We start from the raw sequence: 16,924 nt of genomic DNA on the forward strand, positions 1-16,924 counted from the left end.
AGACAAGAAATGGTGCAACGCGGCTAACGACTCCCGTCTTTGGCTGATTGCTACCCACAGAGTGGCGCTGAGCTTTGCGTAATGCCTTGGAGAGAGGACGGAAAGCCAGCTCGCTATGGAAATATACGCACTGTTTGCGCACTGTCTGGCCGCGAGCTTTATTCCACCGCGGTCCGGTGCATGAATTATTCATCACGTTCATTGCCATTTCCTTAGGCACGGTCCTACTTTATTTATTTCCTATTCTTGACTCGGCAAAAACTGCCTTTCTACAGGTCAGTGCGCTTTTGCCTAAACGTTGATTTGGTATTCGTGAACATAAAAGAAAGCGAATGCTACTGCTGCTATAGCTACTGCCTCCGCTACAGAGTACGGATAAAAATGAGTGGTGTAGCTCTGTTTGAAGCGGCGTTTTTCTTGATAATTACTCCCACCGAAACCCACATTCTCAGCTTGCTCCGGCAATGAAACGCCAACTGGCAGCATCATCTACGAACCACCGCTGTGCATTATTTATATTTTCCTGAGCATCCGTTTTGAGATCTGCTTCCCTTTTTCGAGTGAAAGCCCACGGCAAGGATCATAGTTGCTCTCAATCATACATGGCAAAATTACTTTTGAAAAGGAATTAAATTACGTTACTAATTACTTTGCTGAAAATAGCAGAAAAGTAATTAAATTACATTATTCATTACTGGTCCTAAAAGTAATTGTAATTAAATTACATTACAATTACTTCTACTGAGTAATTAAATTACTTTTAAAATTACTTTCTAGTTTCCATGCATGCAAAAACTATGCAATACTAATAAACAAAACAAAAACTTGTTCTCCAGACGCGAAGCACACACAGTCTTTCGTCTTCCCGCCAAATTCTGTCCCAGAGAGCTATTCCTTCCCTCTCTCCTACAGCACGGGCCATTACAAAAAAAGAAAAAGAAAAAAAAAAAGAAAAAAAACACGCGGTCGAACGATTGTGAAATTACCGGTGAACCCAGCGTCTTGCTGGCCCGGAGCTGTCTCCGCCATTTGAAGGGCCCGAAGAAGTTAGGTTGTTTATTGCTTCCGCAGTCCCAAGAATCAACGTCGGCACATTTGTGCTCACTGCTCAGTAATGCTCAAGCCACGGTGCCTCACGCCATGGACCTTTCCGCCTATCCTCCCTCGCCCCCCTGGTGTTGAGTGTAACCAGGCACCACTGTACCCTAGCCGACGCAACAGGGTGGTGGTGGTGCTGCGCCGCGCTCCCGAGTCTCAATGCAGGCACAGGTGTTTCACGGCAAAGCGTTCTTTTAGAGCGCTCTCAAACACTGCGCGTCATTTGTATTGAAATAAGATAGTTCTCCGTTACAGAATACTGGATCATGTCGATGGCAGATTCAAGCAGCCAAGCCCATTGTTCTGAGATATGAAGATGACGGTGTCCTCTGGACGACGTAGAATGGCACACCAGAAGTATGGAGCACAGAATCCTCCGGAAACAGATAATGCCGTGCTGGCTCCAGCACACGCCGGAGAAAGGCGAACCTTTCACTCCTTCAGGCATGGGAGCAGATTCGAGAATTTCTGAGCAGCTCAGGGGGCAGTGTAAGGCCAAGCCACTTTGAAGCAGCTTTGGAGCAACAAAACGAGATTTCTGGAGCATCACAATCATGTTATGGAACATGTCTATATAGGGTCAAACGCATTTGATAACAGGAATGTTTTATTCCTGTTCCTACCCCTGCGCTGATAAGTTCCTGGGTACAGGTCAGTAGTGCATCCAGGGTGAATAGAGAGACGGCATTGAAGGGCAGCCCTTTGCTCCTTCAGCTTCTTTACTTCGCTGCCTTATACCAGTGGCTCCTCACGTTTTCGCTTCAGTGACGCAGTGTCTTCGTCAATTTCATCGTGTTGGCGATAAGCCCTGTACAGCTTTCCGACAGCCTTGATAAGGTTGATGGTGATTGGCGTGTTCACGGTATCACCCCCATAAAGCTCCAAGTACTATATGTGTTTTTGCCTGACACCTGTTTGACACGCTTCTCATTGACAGAGAGGCTCCCTAGTGAAGCGGCTTGTTTTCCCAGCAAATGTATTAGTGTTTTCTGTAGACGGACAAGTTTCCAAAACGTATCGGTCGAGAAGTTTTCAGTGGCTGCATCGCTCACAGCTCTCTCGACCGAAGATTCGAAGGGCCGGAAAGAGATTCCATATGTCACGTGCACAGAGCAGTTTTTTTTTTTTTTTTGCAATTTCCTCCAGTCTCTTGTGGCTCGTTTTAAACTTACTTGTAAGCAAATATTTTTGATGCTTCATGCTTCTCCAGTATAAAAAAAATATATATATATATATTTTTTTCAGGCCCAGCGCGAGGTGCATTGTACACCTCGGCCACAGGTGCGCGCTACCACTGTTTCCACTACGACGGCCCCAAAAGCGTGGACGCGCAACTCAACATGCTACCAGCTACCTGCTGCGCTTCTCACGGTATAGCTGAACCGGACAAGGTTGGATAACATTTCTTTATATATATATATATATATATATATGTGTGTGTGTGTGTGTGTGTGTGTGTGTGTGTGTGTGTGTGTGTGTGTGTGTGTGTGTGTGTGTGTGTGTGTGTGTGTGTGTGTGTGTGTGTGTGTGTGTGTGTGTGTGTGTGTGTGTGTGTGTGTGTGTGTGTGTGTGTGTGTGTGTGTGTGTGTGTAGCTCAGTTAGAAGAGCACCGGACGCGTTATTCGGAGGTCGTGGGTTCGGTTCCCACCATCGGCACGTTGTTTTTTCTTCTACTTTGTGTTTAATTATCTTTCCCCTAAACAGATTACATTACTAATCTCTGTAATTATCCAAGTAAACATTAAAAAAAAGACGTAAAGTACCATCCCCAACGCTTTCCTTGGCCTCGCCGACTGCTGGCTTCTTTCCTTCATATATATATATATATATATATATATATATATATATATATATATATATATATATATATATATATATATATATATATATATATATATATATATATATATATATATATATATATATATATATTTCAGCTAAATTTGGCGGTAAAATATCGAGGCAGCTGATCCGGAGCAGTTTTGGCGCAGTTTTGTGTTCCGGAGCAGGACGTAGCAGAATCATGAGCAAATGGAGCAGCACCTACATCCATGCTTCTTCCCAGACAGGACAGGATACATGCCGAAGTGCAACGCAGCCTCACGTCGCTAAACTCAAGAAAAAAGGTGGCAAATTCTCCTCGGTGGATTACTATAGTTCTCATGTCGGCGTGGATAATCCTCTTGCAGCCGGCAGCGTATACCATTTAGAAAAGAGGGGGGAAGTGCAGGGTGTCAGCTGCCAGATGCAATGGCATAAATAAGAGAGGATTTATAATATTGTGAATTTATGAAAATCGGTCGACGCCGTTGACTGGATAGAGGCCCATCCGCCACTTTCTTTCATGACGCCCCCATTGGCTTGTACCTTTAATCACGGATCTCGCCGTGTGCTCTGCTTCTCTGCTTGAGGCGGTACAGGCGCTATGGTCGTGACCGACGTATAGTCGCAGCTGCTGGCGCCTCTTCATGAATGTCAACTTGTATGCTGGCGCCGCAGGTACGCCAGCTGCGACCACTGCGGAACATCACCGTACAGCTAGCTTTACCCGGCACACGCTGCCTCACGAGTACAAGACGCATCCCACACAACATTTTTTTTTATTTCATTCGCGGATCTTCATCGTGCACACCACAGATGCCGCTCGCATGCAGACTGCTCTTAGCTTGTGTACTACGATTTGAATGCTCGTAATGATTGAACGGAAAACCACTACTCGGTGTTGGCTGCGCGAAGGCGAAGCTTCATTCTACTGCAGCGCGTGCCGTGCAACTTGTTTAAGCGAAAGCCGCAGGCACCTCAACGCCGGCCGCAAAAAGGTTCCACCCGCCGGTACACACTGTATGATGGCTGGCGAACACCTTGTCTTACCTCGCTCCGGTGGTGCAGAAGCGCAAGATTGAACGCAATATAAAACAGCTAGAGCCGCAGTTTTCTCCACAAGGCCCGCCATGGGTGACATCTTCGGCAACAGAACCCAACATACCAGGCACTGCAGCTGTGGGACTGCGCCACAAGACACCTTGGCCCGAGGCGAGAGCTCTTGCTGTCACGGCGAACATGGCCGCCACTCCGGAGATGTGCCAACGAAAGAGGCTTACCTGCGAAGAAAAAGGGGGAAACGAAAATAAACTTCGGGGAGCCGATTATTGAGACTCACAACATTTAAAGTCCAGGTATCACGAACCCAACAAACAGGAATAAAATGAGGGTACAAAAAGTTATAACAGCTGTTGCATGATGTGTCGACTTCAGTAAAAAAACCTGGCATGCTCCAGTGATGCGTACTTTGCCCAAAACTTATAGAACCCCCATCAGGCACAGAGGGAGGCAAATAATGTGACCTTTGTGGACAGAAAATGGACAAAACGAGATAAGCTTCTGCACCCTGTCCTGGGGAAGAAAGATTAGCCAGCAGAGGCGTCCCTTTGCAAGTCGTCACAAGAGAGTTATGCTTGCTTACTGAAGAACTGGTGGCTGAGGTAACATGGGTAGTTCTCAAAAGGGCCAACTCCAGCACCCTTTTTAGTATAGGACTCCACACCTGTTTCACAGCCTCAAGTAACATGCGTGGCAGAAGACGCCATATCAAACCGCTAGTGAGTAACAAGTTCACACCCGGGAATCTCCCTAGCCCGAAAAAAAAAAAAAAAAAAAAAAAAAAAAAAAAAGAGAGACTTGGGGCAATCGTATTCGATAGCAAAACGCTTAGCACAGACAAGCAAAAGCAGGTCTGAGAGATTCGTCGTGCTTGTAATCTTGTAATATACCGAGTGTTCTTTTTTGCCGTTTACAGGTTAATTAGAGCCTGTGAGAGATAAGTCAGTGCGGTCTGCGCAGGTGAACTGTACAGCAAAGCCGGCATTATGTATACGTGATAGAGCTAAGTGATTAAGCAATTAGGTTATTAAAATTAACTGATTCAATCAGCTTTTTACTTTTGACTGTGCGGGCCAACATTATATTAAGAAAACGAAGGCCACCAACATAAACGCTGAGTTCAGCTTTTTAAAGTTCCTTTATGGGCAATGCAGTTCTAGATGTACACTAAAAATACGAATTCTTATTGTATTATACTGTTTTATATTTTAATCTAAACTGTCATTTCTCCCTGTCGTTCCCGTACCTCTTTGATTCCTCCTACCTGTCCCTTTGCTATTCCTTTATTTCCGCCGCCCCAGTTAAAGTGCTTCAGCTCATTTCGAAAGCAGATACCGGGGCAGGCAAAAAAATCTTTTTCCTTCCTTTATTATTTTTATTTTATTCTACAATAAAACCACTTACTATGCTAGCTCGTAAAGCTGGTTTCCCGAAATGCACATTCTGAAAATGGCGACGCTTTGTTTATGTTTTGCCGTAGAAGCATGGCCGTTCTCAGAGACGCCAAGCGACGCAAGCACATGTGAATATGATCTATTAAAACTTTTATTACGTTGGCTTCGATTCGGTAGAGCAAAATTCCGTCGACGTCATATCCAACTCGATCTACAGTCGCGGGAAGAATATTGTGGGCCACGCTTCCCCCTTCAAATACTCCTGTCGCTTTGAGTAACGGAAGTATCAATGTTCATTGCATATGAAGAGACAAAAGTAAATATTACTTGCACCAAAAATCCATTACTTTCCGCTAGGCAAGGATACTTCGGCCACCGAAGTCTAGTCCATACTCAGCTTGCTGCGAATGTACGCGTGCAACTCTTTGGAATTTGGAAGAAGCGCGGACTGCTTGTTCTCGTTCCCTTTATCCCTTTTCTCCAATACAAGTGGTCAGGTAAACGCTACAGGTAATTCTTGAACACCTGCTTAAATCTTGTTAGAAGCCTGCCCCAGCTAAGCATATTTGGCCAGCAAAATCACAATGCACGCCAACAGAGAGACAGCTAGGACGGAACGAAACAAGATAAGTTCAGAGGCGAATTAAGTGGCAACTTCAGGGGCGGTGGTTCAGGGGGGAGCGGGTAACAGTTCAGTTCACACCAATGCATATGCTGGGCTTTCTTCATTCAAAATGTGCCAGTTCCCCGTTGGAAAAATTTTCTTTTTATAAATGGCAGTCGCATTTCTAGTTCTTCCTCCAACTTAAATCCGCCCCGAAACAGACTCTTTCGTAGCCGAACTTTCTTGACGCAGTCTTTGAGGGGACTTTCCACAAATGACGTCAGTAAACGGTCGCCTTTTGTAAACGCTCCAGCCGTATGCACGGTAGCGCCTGCCGCGTTGAGGTTGATACGCGCACCCGTATGCGTGCTCTCTCTCTCAGCGGTGCCCAATGGCCACATTTCCATGGTGGGCATCAACGGCTGAACCACGGGTGAGGACACACACAGGCGAGGAGGCGATCGCACAGCTGCTCTCACAGCAGGCTCACTCTGCGATGAAAGGGGGCGTATCTGGGAAACCGTGCAGCTGCGGGCACCGCACGTCAGCGGCGACGACGCTCCAAGGCGCATCGCCATCGAAGTGAGTTCACGTGCACTAACTGGCTGCGAGAAACAGTGTCTCATTACATTGTCCCAACGGAGGCGGGAGGTTTGCCGTCAGTGTTTGGAGCGAACGCTGTTATGTACACATAGCGCGAAAACTGGCTTTTTTGTACGCTTTTTTGTACAGGTCACCTGAGTGTGTGTCTTCCTGTGTGGGTGGGCAAGTGCAAGGAGGGGGGGCTTTTACGCGACAGGTAGCGAGGCGAAAATCTTTTTCAAAGAACAGAGATTATCGTGCGATACGCCCAATGCCACCGTCCCGCGATTGCCTAAACACCGACAGGCAGACCAGCGGACTTTCACACGTCACACCTGATGTTAGCGCAATACCATTGCTACACCCCAAAAAGTATACAGAACACACGTGAATCGCTGATGGGCGAGGATAGCCTGACGAGCAAAACAGATCCCCTACGACGTACTGGCACGGTCGATGGAAGTGCGCTTCCATCGAGCGCATGTGGTACTGGTCACAAAGCGGAGGCGACAGAGCAGGCAGTTTCTTTCCAATGTTAAACGGATGCTCAAACCGTAGCAAATGCTACGGGCTGCACGTGACGTCACGGCAGCCATCACTGAGTCCAGAACACGTCCGATCAGGTGACGATGAATTCGGCAACAAACGTCGGTTCCCGGCTTCCCGCATTGCTATGATGTCGGCGCTAGAGAGCCAGCATCTACGAAAATTCGGAAAGCGACAAGAGCTTAGGGGAGGTCCTCCGACGAAGAAACTCGCCGGGAGGTCGATCCGTCGCCCTTCACTACAGCAACTCCTTCGCTTTGTTTTTTTTCTTCCACTTTCCCCTTTTCTGATGGTGCCATTCAGATGTCGCCCATCAAGTTGTGAACTGGAAATTCTCAAATTTCACTCCATCGAGCAACATCTGCATTAGCATGCATTCAAGATAATTACAATCCGTGTGGCTGCCCGGGTAGCTCAGTCGGTAGAGCGTTAGGCTTTTAACCTAACGGTCCAGGGTTCGAGCCCCTGCTCGGGCGTGTTTTTTTTTTTTTTTTTTTTTTTTTCACTCTTAGGATGTTGGCCAATAATTCTGTGTGGAAACGCGATTCGACGGTCTCGAACGGAGGTGTAGCCGGGGGAAGGGGAGAGCTTCGGTGTCAGAACGCACTCTGAAAATTTCTGAGCGCTCCATCCCTCCCACACTTTCGGTTTTTTTTTTCTTCTTTTTTTAACATTTTTGTTCCACCGGCGGCGTAAAACACTGCCTGAAAGATATTCCTGGCTATATCACTGGCCGGACAATGTACAGCGTCCAAAGCGGCCATGGCGCGAGTTGGGAACTTTCACGGCACATGCCATGTAACGTGGCAATCATATGCAACGCATACAGAACTCACCGCGCACATCTGCATGTATCGCGGTGATTACAAATATTAAGTATGAGATGTTTTTGGCTCCGTTTTCCGCGACTTTCAGGTGAGATCGAGCTAAGACCAATAATCAACATCCTGGCACCGCCAGTCATGGACACCGAAATGTGGCCATCCGGGCACCGAGCGAGATTTCCCGAAAGGGAGTTCCCCTAAGCATATGTCTAAGCAGAGCGTTTGTCCGCACCCCTAAAATTTGGTCATCTGGACCCCCGAAATATGCCCCGTTTGAAGTTGAACAAGATTACTGTCAAACTTAATTTGAATAAGTCCAATTCAGTCGTGACCTCCAAATTTAGTTGGGCCATACCAAAGTTTGGCCCTCTAGACCCCCGAAATTCGACTTTGCACGAACCTGATAAGAACTGGTGCGCATGTGCTTGTCCCCTTCTCTCGTCTAGGCCTCATGCCGTTGCGGCGCGCCACCTGTAACCTGTAACCCAATATAGCTGTCTAACTTAATTTGAGTATGACCACTTCAGCGGCGACCTCCATATCACTGGACCCCTCAAATTTGACACTGTACGAATTCGACCAAAATTGCTATCTAGCCTAATTTGAGTATGACCAATTCAGTCGTAACCTACAAATTTAGGTGGGACACCAAATTTCGCCCTCCGGACTCCTGAAATTTGATTTCGTCCGATTTCGACCAAAATTGCTTACAAACCTAATTTGAGTATGACCAGTTCAGTAGAGACTTCCAAATTCAGGTGGACCATACCAAAGTTTGGCCGTCCGGACTATTGAAGAATGACTTTGTCCGATTTTGGTGCCTAACCTAATTTGAGTATGACCAATTCAGTCGAGACCTTCACATTTAGGTGGGACACCAAATCGGGCCCTCCGAACCCCCGAATTTAACCAAAATTGTTGCCTAACTTAATTTTAGTCTAATTTCCGTCATGGCCAACAAATTTGGGTGGGACACCAAATTTGACCCCTGAAATTTGACTTCGTCCGATTTCGACCAAAATTGTTTTCAAACCTAATTTGAGCATGACCAATTCAGTGGAGACTTCCAAATTTAGGTGGGCCATACCAAAGTGCCGTCCGGATCACTGAAGCCTGACTTTGTCTGATTTTGGTGCCTAACCTAATTTGAGTACGACCAATTCAGTGGAGACTTGTAAATTATGGTGACCCACACCAATGTTTGGCCGTTCGGACCCTCGAAATTTGACACCTCTAAATTTAGGTGGGCGACACAATTTGGATTTTTGGACTCTCGAAGTTTGACTTCATCCGAATTTCACCAAAGTTGATGTCTAACATAATTTGAACGGGGCTAAAGCAGCGCTGCCTTCCAAATTTAGGTTGGCCATACCAAAATTTGGCCCTCTGGACCGCCGAAATTTGACTTCGTCCCAATTTGACCAAAATTAGTGTCTAACTTCATTTGAGCATCAGAAATTCAGTCGGGACCTTCAAATTTAGGTGCGCCGCACGCATTTTTGGCCCCCTGGACCTCCAAAATTCGACTTCGTTCGAATTCGACAAAAGTGGTGTCCAACCTAATTTCAATATGGTCATTCGGTGGTAACCCCAAATATAGATGGATCACATCAGAATTTGGCCCTCTGTACACCAGAAATTGGACTTTGTCCGCATTCGACCAAAATGGTGTCTAACTTAATTTTAGTGTGGCCAAAGCAGCACTGCCTTCAAAATTTAGGTGGCTCATACCAAAATTTGGCCCACTGGGCAACTGAAAGTTGACCTTGTCGTAATTTGACCGAAATCAGTTTCGAAACTAACCTAATTTGAGTACGACCAATCCAGCCGTGACCTCAAAATTTAGGTGGGTCATACCAAAATTTGGCGTGCTTACACATTTTCCGCGCGTGGGAGCAATGGAGCCTGATGAAAGCAGAGGTAGAAAGCGTTATGCGGAAAGTGATCGCTTTGCTATAGTTATATAGTCACGTCGTAACAGCAAGGCCGTAGGCACAAAAATGACGACAAGCGTACTAGCACAGAGACCAACTCTTTATTGGGTTGAATTGCGCCCGCGAAGGAGCTGTGCAACTCGGCGGCGGCGATAGCAACAAACGTGCTCGTCGATCGTCGAACGAAGAATGCCCGTCGCACACGTCAACGCTGAATTTAAAGGCGGCGAAGAAACGTCTAGATCAAGTCGCAAACGGTGACTAGCATAACCTGGAACATTGTCGAAACACACGCGAGCGGCTGGAATCTTCGAGGTCATCTCGACGCGTCTTGCGCGACAAAGAAAATGATAAAGCGCCGTCTCACGACAAAGAGTAGGAACAAACAAAGAATACAGAAACGATCCGCGCGTTGGAATCACAGTGATAAGGCCGCGTGCTGGCGGCTGTCGAAAAAGAACAAATTGAATAGTTGCGGCAATATGCCACAGCAGAATATTTATTGCTCTCGCCTGCCGACACCGCCATGATTATGCAGCCGCTCACCAAGGTGATAAGGCTGCCACGGAGTCATTTCATGTTTACGTGTACTTTCGACTACGGAAAACGCAGCAATTTACTCTAGGTTCCAAAACCCTTCTTGTACACTTGTTCGACACTCGCAACGCCTGTGCTAGTTTTCGTCGACGAAATCAGCGCACAGCATCTTGGGCAAAGTCAGTCCAAGAAGGCTACTTCATGGAGCAGATTAAATAAATGTACAGAGATTGGTGGGAAAGCAGCGAGGCATATCGCGTCGCGCCCCTCAGTCAGGTGCCGCGTGCTGTAGCCTGAACGCCTTCGGCTCCTTAGGCTGCTCGGTTCCTCTCACAGGTCCGCAATAGCCCGGCGACGCTGTCACGACGAGCAGGCCGTCTCCTCTAAATAAGGCGGCCAGCGGAGGCTCCACAGAGCAACGGCTCCGACCACGAGTCTTTTTGCTCAGGCCTCGATTGACTGCCTACCTCTCCGCGCCCAAATATGGCCTGTCCTCGAAAGGGGTGCGCGCGCACACACACCATGCCACATGCGCGCAAGCTACTCAACCAACGCTGCTTCGAGAAGGGCGCGGAAAAAAAAAAAGAAAAGGAGAGAGGCAAGAGAAGACAGATGTCTTCCGGCGGTGCCGGAAAGAAGACACCGCAAACAAACTGCACGGATGCACAGGCGAGGCAAAAAGCTACTGCATCAGCAGCGCCGGCTCTCGCTCGACGAGCGGGTATTTTCTGCCTCAACGGGCGCGGAACTGCAATCACGGCGCGTGCACACGAATGGCACAATGCAAGCCACCGCCGCGAGCACAAACATCTCCCCCCCCCCCTCTGCCGACGGCACGGCGGCGGCCGGCGGCGACGACGAAAAAACTACGGCGTCGACGACAACCATGCCACAGAAAGCGCTGGCCGGGTACAACGGTGGGCTCCTCATCGTACACGGGGCCCCGCTGGCTTTGTGCGTACGCAGCACGCCTCCGTCGCAGCCAGGTCGTGCGCGCGGGCACCACCACCACGCGACAGTGCACGCGCGGCGAAGGTCTTGGAGTTCGATGCTACGACCGCGAGCCCGGCCGCACGGAAGCGGAAGTCGCGTCGTCTCGTCGGGCGATGCACAGCAGTCGCGCTTTGTGCGTTTTCTCTCCTCCGCAGAGCCACCGCTGTTGTCCGGGCAGACAAAACACGCGCACTGTTGAGCATGCACGCCTCGCGAAGGGAGCAGCGGGAGTGTTTTAAAAACTTGAGGGGCATGCGTGGGTGGAGACGGGGACGTCGCGACAGGCGCACGCAACGTGCACCATATTCTCGCAGGCTCGCGCGACGCATGATTGGAGAGACAGCACAGCGTTCCTCTTTGTGTGCCCGACTGCACGAAGCGAAGCCGCCCTCGGAACCGCGCAACGGTGAGCGTGCGTAGGCGTGTAAGGTACACGCGTCAACCTACGGCTGAGCCACTTTTCCGGAAAATAGCGCCCAGCATCTGACGGCTGCGTTCCATGAGCAGCATGTTCAAACAGTTCGCAGCGTCGATGACGGCGGCCCGTAAAGCTGGCTGCTCGGGGCAACGAACCGAAAGGTCCTATAGTTTGGCGAGATCGAGTATTTTTGCGCGAAACAAACTTGCTTCGCAACTAACAAGTAAATGCTAGACTGATCGAAGCAACAGACTGTTTTTAGCTGCGTGCTATACGAACTCAAGATAGCTTAGTACCCCTCCCAATATATCGAAGCATCCGCCTCTGAACTCGGGAGAGTGTCCTCGGGCTGTGTTGCTGACCTGTCCGCTTCCTGAAAGGCCTGAGTGTGTGGGGTTCCATATTATGTTTTTCGAGATACTGAGGGGGGGGGGGGGTTAGGATGGGATGGTGTGTGAATTAACTCTACCCTTGATGAACTTATTTATGGCAGTTTTGGGGGGCGCTTATTGCATGATATTTAGCTCCGATACTTTTACGGTAATGGCGCGCGCGCATACGCTTTTTGCTGCTCCTTCTATTAGCTTCCACCGGACTTTCCATCGGTATGGTCGCTACTGATATTCTTTCTTATTTGCGGTCAGCTATCGCCACAACATATGCCAGCTCGCTGAAATCAAAGATATTTCAATGTCACCGGGGGGCGGAGTAAGCCCGCTTGCAAGATATGAGGGTCTTCCCTCCAAAGACTCATAATTTACTCTCTCTCTCTCTCTGTCTCTCCTGAAAATGCAGTGAATATTTCAAGGAGGCCACATATACGGCGGGAATGCGTGCCACAATGGCGAAACATATATATTGAACAAAGCTAAACACCTTACTAGCCATGAAAGCACGCAGACAGTGGCACACGAGCGAAAGGCAACCATGCACCATATATAGCGCAGCACAAGCTTGTCGTTCCTCGTTCGCACAAGTGCGTTTCCGCTACTTGATTTGGCTTCACAATTGGCTTTTTTTTTTTTAAATGTCCATCTCTGTTATCCCACACATACTCCTTGGCATGCAGTACGTCGTAAAACTACCACACAGGCAGTCGTGAAACTCTGCAATGAAACAAAATCCCTGCTTTAACCGAGCCGAGCGAACCTGCCCGCGTGGCCGCGGGGGGAGCGCGTAGAACCCGCGATCCAACGATCCTCGAGGGCTAGATTCCAATCTCACCTATATTCCATAACCTCAGAGGAGAGACCCGAATTCGCAGCACCTGCCGAGTCGGCCATATCACGTGGTCACGTCACGTGACGTCACACAAGCCGAGGACCAGTCACTATGCGGTTATATCACCTGCCAAAGTCATTCCTGTGCTTTTTTTCTTTCACAACCCTGACGTCGGATTTTCTGGAGAATAGAGAAAACGTCATCACGCTAAAGGGCTTTCCCTGCTCGACAAGTGGAGTCTCTGAGCTGGCAAAGCCCCTGTATCCCCCCAAAAATTAAAGAGCACTGCACAATCTGCATTGAAGCAATGCGAAAGCGCGGATGCTGCCGTTGGTTGCTTCTATAGTTGCTTAATTCACTTCTTGTTTGCCCATTTTAGTCTTTGGTACTTTCAAACTACGCGCCAATCCCTTCCTATACCCTTTTTCGGCTCTACTTCCGGTTTCACGAAGTCACATCCTTGACGTCATCCTAATTGACTACCTTAATTAACTACTTTAGTCTTTGGTACTTTCAAACTGCGCGCCAATCCCTTCCTATGCCCTTTTTTGGCTTGATTTCAGGTTGCGTAACGTCACATCATTGACGTCAGTCACGTCACCTTAATTGACTGATTTAATTAACTATTTTAGTATTTGATACATTCAAATGTGGCGGGAAGCCATTGGACAATGAGAAATTTTCGTCTTTACATTTTTGTTATCATTAATTACCTAATTATCTTATTGGCCTAAATATTTTTTCGGACAAAGCATTACGTCACCCTCTATTGATTGACACCACTCATTAACCTCTAACACTTCTGAATTACAACTGCTGAGGACACGATTTTGGTGACGTGGTCTGCGGAGTCCGGACAGAAATCTGTGAACATAGCGAAGTAAAGCTTTCGCATTAATAAGATTTTCACACGCGGTCGAAATGATACGCAGTCACTGCGGCATGCATCCGTATGTTTTTTTTTATTATTATTTTTTGTTCTTTCATGGGTCACCTCATCTCTTTCTCACGGTGCAGTTCGATGAGTGCATCAAGGGTCACACAGTTCCATCGCTCATCGAAGGCGGCACTAAAATATTCGATTTTCCTTTCCCAAAGCTGCCGGCGATACGTACCAGCAAGCGCGGTATCGGTAAATGTAAAGTTCCGCTACACTTCGAGAAATCCTGCGACACAAGCACGGTCTGCCGTCGCCACCTCTGTAAGGCATCCCTGTTGTGCGGAGAAGCCCGCCTGCTCTAGCACAGAGGTGCGTGCGCCCACAGCAGAAGCGGCGGTTCTAAGCTAGGACGGTGCATTTTTGTTCACCGCAGTGACGACCAGCAAACAAACGCTCTCGCCACGGTTAGCGGCAGGAAAGAGACAAGATCGCGGTAATTCTAGGCAAGGGCATCATCGGGTGGACAGAGCTTGCGATTGCGGCGACAGCCAGCGCGCGTGCTGCTTTCGCACGTCAAACCTCAATAGGACAGCTAGAAGACGGGGGACACGGAGAAAGATCGGCTGCACAAACTTTTACCATAGCGTTTCTTACGCTTTTAACTACAAGGAAAGCTGAGGGCGCTGCACTTCAGCCACCATGGGCTCGCTAAGAATCATGGGCCGGTGCCCTACTTGATGCGGGACAGTCGGTTTTTGTAAGGTGCACGGAGTGGCGTTACTATGATGTCTCTTTTTCATCATCATCGTCATCATCTCGAGGTGCGTACATAGACCGCGAAAGCCATAGTAGCGAAGGCGAAAAAGCAGACGTCGCCAATAAAGGTTTCTGTTTCCCGAAATGCCACTAAAGTGATTGTGGCATTGTGCAACCATAAATATTTCCAAAACATTTTTTTTTGCTTTCAAAGTGTGCCTATTCAGTGCGATATATTGGTATTTGTGCTGCTCAAAATTAAGTCAATAGGAGAAAGAGCCATCGCTTATATTGGATGAACACAGACATGCCTCTTTTTCCAATTTATAGTCACAAAATTGAATGTTAGAACATTGTTTACGGTAGAACAACGTTTATCTCTGCATTAGTTTTGGCCAAAAGTTGTAATTCTGCACTCGGTAGTTCTCCGGCCCATGATGCTTTGGGCGCCCATAGGGGCTGAATTGGTCGTCTGGAAACTCCGTGTAAACTCCCATAGATGGCAGCACAGCTTTCCCTCTAGGTAAGAGTAAGAAACTCTATGTCTTTCACAGTGTTCACTGGCCTCCTTTTTGGCTTGTGCCGACGTGCAGTACAGCCCAACGAGTCACGCTCACGAAATTAGACCTAGCATACAGACCGCCGCCAAAGGCTGCTCGGCGGCGCTCACTGAGGAGCAGAAAGATCTCCATAAGTGAGCGAGATTGGCGGCCAGATAAAGCAACGCCGAGGACGCTGTAGCGACGGAGTGCGCGGGGTTCCGCGCTCGGACGCCTCCGCTTCCCGAGACTCGCGCCGCGCGCACATCCGGTGCGCGTCCACGCGACGACGCCACGACCGAATCTGGACGAGCGCCAAGGAGCGCCGTTCAATTAGAGACGCGAGACCGCGAAGGGAGCAACGGACGAGGAGGACGCCTCGCCGTGGCCCATCTTAATTCACAGCTCTGTTCGACGTTACACTATAAGGCAGAGCGGATTTACAGGCGGTTGGCAGGGCAGGGAGGGAACCGATGCCAACCTGAAATCCGCACTCCAGTTGCAGGACGCTTTAATGAGGGCCGAACGCAGTCGCACCTTCAGTCCGTCTCAGCGGTGACTATCAATCGTGCAAGACACTCGCGACACGGCTTCTGAGATTAAGGAGAGGTAAGAGGAGAGGAGAGGTAACCTATATGCAGAGTGCATCATGAGGAAGGCAGGTCTGGACGAGTCTTCAGCTGGAGTGAAGATTGCTGAAAAACGTATCAACAACCTTAGATATGCGGATGATACCACTTTAATGGCAGAAAGTGAAGTGGAACTCAAGACACTTCTGATGCGCGTACAAGAAGAGAGTGAGAAGTTTGGGCTTAAACTGAACATTAAAAAGACGAAGATCATGGCGTCTTGCCCTATCTAGTCCTGGAGCATCAATGGACAAGAAGTGGAAGCTGTGACAGATTTTCTGTTCTTGTTTCTGTTCTGTTCGGAAGGAGACTGCAGCCATGAAATTAGGAGACGTCTGCTTCTGGGAAAGAGAGCAATGGTTAGCCTTGACCGCCTAGTAAAGAGCAGAGACATTAGTCTACCAACCAAGATCCGTATAACCCGTGCTATGGTCTTTCCAGTTGTGATGTATGGATGCGAGAGTTGGACTGTGAAAAAGGCTGACCGCCGAAGAATTGACGCGTTTGAATTGTTGTGCTGGCGAAGACTCTTGAGAGTTCCTTGGACTGCCGGAAGATCAAATCAGTCGATATTGTCGACCATAAACCCTGACTGCTCATTGGAGGGTCAAATTCTAAAGTTAAAGCTCAGCTACTTTGGTCATCTGTTGAGAAGAGAGGAGTCGCTGGAGAAAGATTTGATGTTGGGAAAGGTTGAGGGTCGCCGGAGAAGGGGTAGGCAGCGAACGCGATGGTTAGATGGCATTCTAGAGGCATTGCAGATGAAGCTATGTGATGTTAAGAAGATAGTGAGAGACCGGAAAGCGTGGCGTGACATGGTCCATAGGGTCACGAAGAGTCGGACACGACTGAACGCCTGAACTGAACTGAAGTTCACGAGCGGGATCTCTAGGCGTTACTTTTTGATCATGACACGGCCCGAGCAACTCCTGAGCAACTGCAACTTCAGTCGGCGCCTAGTACTTGTTTTTAGATACGGAAGCTTGCAGAAACTCCATCTCTAGATACACTGACGCAAGAACTGACCGACATACCGCATTTCCAATTCCTTCATGTCCCTACTGCTTTGTTGTATTCACAATCCTCGCT

At 48.4% G+C, this 16,924-nt stretch overlaps 1 protein-coding gene and 1 non-coding gene across 2 annotated transcripts in view; one reads left to right on the forward strand and one right to left on the reverse strand.

Annotated features, from left to right (window-relative positions):
* Positions 1-16,924, reverse strand: part of fra (neogenin protein frazzled) — a 356,063-nt gene that overhangs the window by 310,323 nt on the left and 28,816 nt on the right. The gene's annotated exons all lie outside the window — the stretch shown is intronic.
* Positions 7,508-7,580, forward strand: TRNAK-UUU (transfer RNA lysine (anticodon UUU)). The gene has a single exon. It is a non-coding gene; the product is annotated as a tRNA-Lys (tRNA).

This window comes from Amblyomma maculatum, chromosome 6, assembly GCF_055883805.1.
Source record: "Amblyomma maculatum isolate TAMU_Amacu chromosome 6, ASM5588380v1, whole genome shotgun sequence".
In the NCBI taxonomy this organism is placed as follows: domain Eukaryota; kingdom Metazoa; phylum Arthropoda; class Arachnida; order Ixodida; family Ixodidae; genus Amblyomma; species Amblyomma maculatum.